The sequence below is a fragment of the Lepidochelys kempii genome, chromosome 3 (genome assembly GCF_965140265.1).
Source record: "Lepidochelys kempii isolate rLepKem1 chromosome 3, rLepKem1.hap2, whole genome shotgun sequence".
NCBI lineage: Eukaryota > Metazoa > Chordata > Testudines > Cheloniidae > Lepidochelys > Lepidochelys kempii.
In genome coordinates, this window is record NC_133258.1 from 133924250 (window position 1) to 133930288 (window position 6039).

General features: G+C 39.3%; 1 long non-coding RNA gene across 1 annotated transcript; it reads right to left on the bottom strand.

Annotated features, from left to right (window-relative positions):
• Positions 1-2301: 2301 nt before the first annotated feature.
• On the bottom strand, positions 2302-5762 carry LOC140909258 (uncharacterized). The gene is made up of 4 exons (XR_012158157.1): positions 5611-5762; positions 4088-4252; positions 2973-3102; positions 2302-2489 (listed from the first exon to the last, which is right to left on the bottom strand). It is a non-coding gene; the product is annotated as an uncharacterized lncRNA (long non-coding RNA).
• Between the last annotated feature and the right edge of the window lie 277 nt (positions 5763-6039).

The window sequence follows — 6039 nt, forward strand, 5'->3', positions numbered from 1 at the left end:
ATTAACTGCAGCAAGTGAGCTAATCTGGGAAGTTTTAGACATTTGTATCGAGTTTTATCACACTCAGAAATTGAAATTAATGGCAAAACTTCCACTGACTTTAGCAGGAGCAGGTCCATTAAACTCTAATGCAATTGGCATTAGTACACAAAAATCACTGATTCTCCTCTCACTTATATATATATGTAAATCGGGAGTAACTCCGCTGGTGTTAAGCAAGTTACATCAATATAGAACCAGTGTAAGTAAGAAGAGTTTGGGGCCCCATTTCTGTTAGCAAAGCACCTTAGAAGTGGGTCTGAACAGGAACCTCAGATCGAACTTCACCCTACCCATGATTCCCCTATCTAATCTGAATCCATATTTGAATCCATATCTAATCTGGATTCAAATATCCTGGCTTGGGTCCATCTGTAGAATTTGACCCCATGTTCCTGAAACAAAGGCTAAACCAACTCTCCATAACCAGTCTTATTCACAGGACAATTTGGAAGCCCAAATTTTGTTCATTCCTCCCAGTTTTCTTCCAGAAGCTTAAGTTGCATTCAGAAGAGGCCGGTGGCAGTGCTGTTTCTCACCTGCTCTTAACAGGGAACTACCAGTACAGCTAAACCTCTACTAATGAGATGGGATGTAGCAAGTTCTTTTCAGAATTTGGAATCAGGTAGTTTGCTTGTTTCTCATCCCACACGGTCAACTAGTAGGTACTATCTGTTTTTACAGTACCGTGTATATCATGAGTTAAGGATTCCGTACTACTAGAAGTTGAAGTTGTGCCACATGTAAATGAAAAAGCAATTTGCCATAAGGGATCTTGGTCATAATGTTAATAGATTTGGTAGTAGCGCATTAGTCCTAGAATTTAATGCATCTACAATGCACCTACAATTTCTTGGATGTGTAGCTATGCTAGTATTGGGAGGAGAAAGGTGCGGGATAAGAGAATACTAGTGTTTGAGTGAACAGTACTGTTACTTTTTTCATTATCTGAGCAACTAAGCATCCACAGCTAGAGAAAGAACAAAAATCAGAACCTTAAATTCAAGCTTCTCTGATTTTCAGGTGGGTTCAAGTTCAGATTCCTAGACCATGACCTGCCATTACAGATTGGTACTGGGTTAAATCTATGCGAGCCATCATTCTCATGTTCCACCCAAGATGGTGGAAACTGTGTTAGAACAGGTGATCACATCAGATTCCCACCATTCAAGATAGCAGGAATCTCATAATATCTACTATTTGGGGCCAAAATCTTACATGAACAATTTATGTGGTTTTAGCACCATTGTCTGTAAACTCAAGTCCTATACTCAAACCTGAATGTTAGCCTAAACTTGGATCCAGCTCCTGAGCCAAGCAGAACCTCCTCAGACCATCTTTATTTATAACCATGAAATGAACATGATTTGCATTCCTTGTTGACTTGGGCAAGTTTCCTTTCTCTCTCTCTCTCTCTCTCAAATGACAAACTACCTCCTAGCCCTATCTCCAGGCATTTATTTAATTTCTGATATGAGGAAAGGAAACTATTCTCCCCCCTCCAGGGTCTAGGATTTTGTACCATTAAAAATAAAAAAAAAATAAATAAAACTATAACCAGCTGTAAAAATATTCACTAAAGAAGTTGCAGATGTTCCTCGGAGAGCTACTGAATATTTTGGCACCTTTGCTCTGTCACTGAAAGTAAAATGTGATATTCAATTACAGCTGTTGTGTGATTTTATAAAATTTAAGGCAGTCAAGACAAATAGGTACTGGATAGAACCACAGAGAACATGGATTAGACAGGCCAAATTGGTTAAGGTTTTCAAAAGCACCTAAGAGATTTAGGAGCCTAAATCTTTGGGTGAAATCCTAGCCCCACTAAAGCCAATAGCAAAACTCCCAGCAACTTCAATGGAGGCCAGGATTTCACCCTTCAACTTTCAATGAAACTTAAGCTCTCAAGTGTCTGAGCCACTTTGTAAAATGGGACTTAGGACCCTAAGTCACGTAAGTGCTTTAAAATTTTTTACCTATTAAGACTACAGATTAGAGCCACACTGCGTGATGCAGGAAGGTGTAAATTATCCTACCCTATTCCACTGAGAAATTGGAAACTGGAATGAAAATTCACCCCAAGAAAGAGCAAGCTGATATTTGGGTTTCCACCAGAAACTCCTGGCTTGTGGGTGTCAGGGAGAGAATGTTCTGAATCAGTGCACTCCCCAGCAGTTAGCCATACTCCTCTCTGAGTTCAAGGCAGGTTGTGGTTAGTTTGTGTTGCTTCTACTTCCCTCTGTAGTGAACTTACCCAATTTCAGACGCCTCCAGAAAACATCATGCCCATCCACAGAGTACTTTCCATTCCCCAAACTCCTTGATCTTCCTCTCCCAGACTCCTCAAAGGGACAGCCCATCTCTGGCTTCCTCTTTCTTCCCAACACATTATTTCACTCTGACCACGAGACTGAGATCCCATGCATCCAAGAATGCTGCCTTAATTCACCCTAAAGACAAGAGACATAACACCTAGCCAAGTCCAGAAAGGGAAGGAAGTGAGGCTGCATACAGATAATGGAATCAATCTATCAGTTATGGGGAAGAAGGCAACACTAATACAAACTGAGTTTTCTCAAAAAGACATTAGAAAGAGAATGCCTGTTCACAAAACACCACCAAGAGGAATGTAACCAGATTGTCTCGTGGTTAGAGCATAGACTGGGAATCGGGAACATGAATTCAAGTCCCAGGTCTTTCATTGATACACTATGTAACCTTTTTGTGTCTTAGCTTCCCCAACGATAAAGTGCAAATAATACTTAAAGCACTTTCAAAAAGTGAGCGAGAGCTTCAGATGAAACATACTATATCAAGTGTTATTACTGTTACTAAAAGGAAAGCCACATCAGTGGTGAGTGAACCTCCCAAACTTTTACTTGTTTGGGATTCAGAGAAACATTTAACAGTTCAAAGTCTTATCTGAAACTGACCCAGAATATGAGAGTCTGATGAATCTACAAAATTGAGTTGGAAGTCTCAGCTTTCTCACAAGGTTGCTAGCACAGCCTTTCCCACAGTACTTCAAGACTCCAGATTTCAGTCCCAGCCAGGAATCAGGAACTGAAAATGTGCACAAGAAAGGATTATTATTAAAATAACCATGCATTTTTCCAACACAAAAGGAGGGTTGCTACACATTCAGCTTCAGGGCTGGGAAAAGTTTTGAGTCAGTTTCTATAGACTGTTAGCTCACTGGAGCAAGGACCATCATTTACTCTATGTTTGGGCAGGACAATGGGGTCCTGACCTGGTTGAAGTCTATAGGTGCCACTGCAATATGAATGGTCAACAACATCTCAAGTTGTTCTCTTAGTTCTACCATTGATGCTCCCCAAGTCAACAGCTGTGATGACATTTATTAGCAACATAGATATCACAGCTGGAAAGCATTTTTTAGGTCATCTAATCCATCCCAAAGAAGTGCAGCATTTCTCCCAAAAGTATACTGTAAAATTCCCTCACTAAGCGGCATACCATAGACTCTCTGCAAAAAAAAAATGTCCATCCAAGGAAAAGATGTTGCTGTATTCCGTAAAGTACTTAAATTTTGATATGCCACCAACTATGCCTGGCAAATACTGGATGGGAATAATGTCTACAGAAAAAGGATGTGCATGTCCTGGAGACGTAGAGGGGGCCCAAACCATAAAGTTCAAATCCAGCTCCAAACTTTCCCAAAGTTCATGACTGTTTGGGTGTGAAATTTTGGTTTCAGTATGTTTATAAAGAAGGGGAAGAGGGAACCTATTTATATGGGATTTTCCCTCCTTAACAGCATCCCAGCCCTCCTCAAACTTACCGACTAATGTCTGATGAGCAAAGACAAACAAGATCACAACTCCACAATACTTTAATATGGAATTGTTGTCATTCAGTCAAACTAAAGAATATCAGAACCTTTCACAGCTGCATCAACATCATCTATTAAAAAGGCATGACACTACACAAAGCTTTGTCTATGAAAGCCAAGAGCCTAAATCAGCCAATGTTTGGAATGAGGCCATTTCTGAATTCTCATGTAAAATGATGCTGCCATATTGCTTACCTTCCACTGAGGTTTTCCACAAATTAACAGCTGTAGCAGACTCACAAGAAAACATGGGCTCCATCCAAGTCTTTATTCTTTGAAAATGATGTTTCTTAACTTTATTCTGTTCCATATGGAGAGGATGGGGGAGGGTGTGTGGAAATAACAGCCTAAAACCAAAATCTGAGAAAGAGATTGGGCACAAATCTAACATATAGTACAATGGAAAGAAAATAACTAACTAAAATAGCGAACGTGGTGGACCTGAAACCCCATTCCATTACCGTAGTGTGACAGAGTGGAGAATCAGACCCATTAAAACTATTTTAGAGACAGCCCTTAAAATCTGTGACCATCCTAACCACTTCGACAAGGTCCGACACAGTCTGTATTCTTTCCAGTCAAAAACCGCTAAGGGCCAACTCATTCCTATTTAAATCAAAGATAAAACACCCAGGGACTAGAGCTAGAATACAGTTTGCCAGCAAGAGCAGAGAAAATTCCATATTTTTGTTGGTTTGTTGAGCTGCAACTGGGAAGGTGATATCAGGCTGCTATTGCTGGTTTCAAATCATTGTCTTTGCTTTTGGTTTGAACTTGAACATCAGCTGTTTTCACCAAGCACCATACTGAGTGATATAGAGGGATTTATTCTGAGTGACAAACAATGCAACTCCACTTAAACTGGAAAGTACTTTGATTTTCAACATGTGCAGATGGCTTGTAGAGTCACTTGAGACAGAGAGAACTACCAAGCTGGCAATAAGATAAGAATTCTTAGAATTAGAAGACATTGATTCAAACACTGTGTTACCTTCTAGAGATGTGTGACCGACATTCTGATTAGGCTTGGCAGGGTTAGAGATTTTTACTGGTAAATGTCGATTTTACCACACACACACACACACACACACACTCTTCTGTGGATAATAAATCTAAATTTACAGATAGGCAAAGGAAAAATGCTGCTTAAGGAGTTATTAGAGTTTAATTTAAGGATATTTACTTTGTATATTTTGATGTAATGTTGACAATTTGTGTTTTAACAGTTATAAAGCTTTAATTTTCTGAATCTCAACATCTACTGTCATTAAATAATTACCTGATCCACCTATTGACATGCCATAATTTTGCACAACTGTGAAAATGTAAATAGATAAAAATCTTTAAAAATACTCACAAATAAACATTGATATCCCCCAAAATTATCAAAAAATAAAAATCAAGTTCTGCCAAGCCTAGTTATTATAATATTTTGCATGTAGATACGGCTTTTCAACTGGAGGACTCTGATTTTACATAGTTTCACTACCAGTGTAATCCAGGTATACAGTCCATTATGGGTACTAATGTGTAACACCTAACTAACATTTGCGTTGTCTACACTTGGCTATGTTTACCCAGGAAGATGCTAAAAATCTACCTTACAATGCAAGTCTCAAGAAGATTCCTTTGCAAATGAATCACTTCTCTGAAGGGGGTGCCCAAAATATGAAATGGAAAACAGCATCACCGATAAGATTAAATAATATTTGACTTACTTTGCAGATCCTCTATAGATGGTTTGAACTCTAGTCTTTGAGGCAATGTTGTCCAATGGATAGGGCATTAGACAAGGAGACCTGGGTTTTATTCCTAGGTCAGCCACTGACCTTCAAGATGACCTTGGGCAAGTCCCTTCACCTCTGTTCTGGTTCTCCTCTGCTTTGTCTGTTTAGATTATAAGATATCTGGGGTAAGGAACTCTGTGTTTGTACTGTACCTAGCACAATGGGGACCTGATCTCACCTGGGGCAGTGCACACAGTAGTAATAAAATGCAGTGTGATGTGTTTCAAACATTTTATCAGTTACAGGTAGGAAATCAGCTATGTGAAAGGTAAATAAATAGCGCATGGAGCTTGAAATGTCAAATTCCCAAGTAGGAACTGCAGACTTGTATTTCTTTCAGATCACTTCTGTGACCATTAC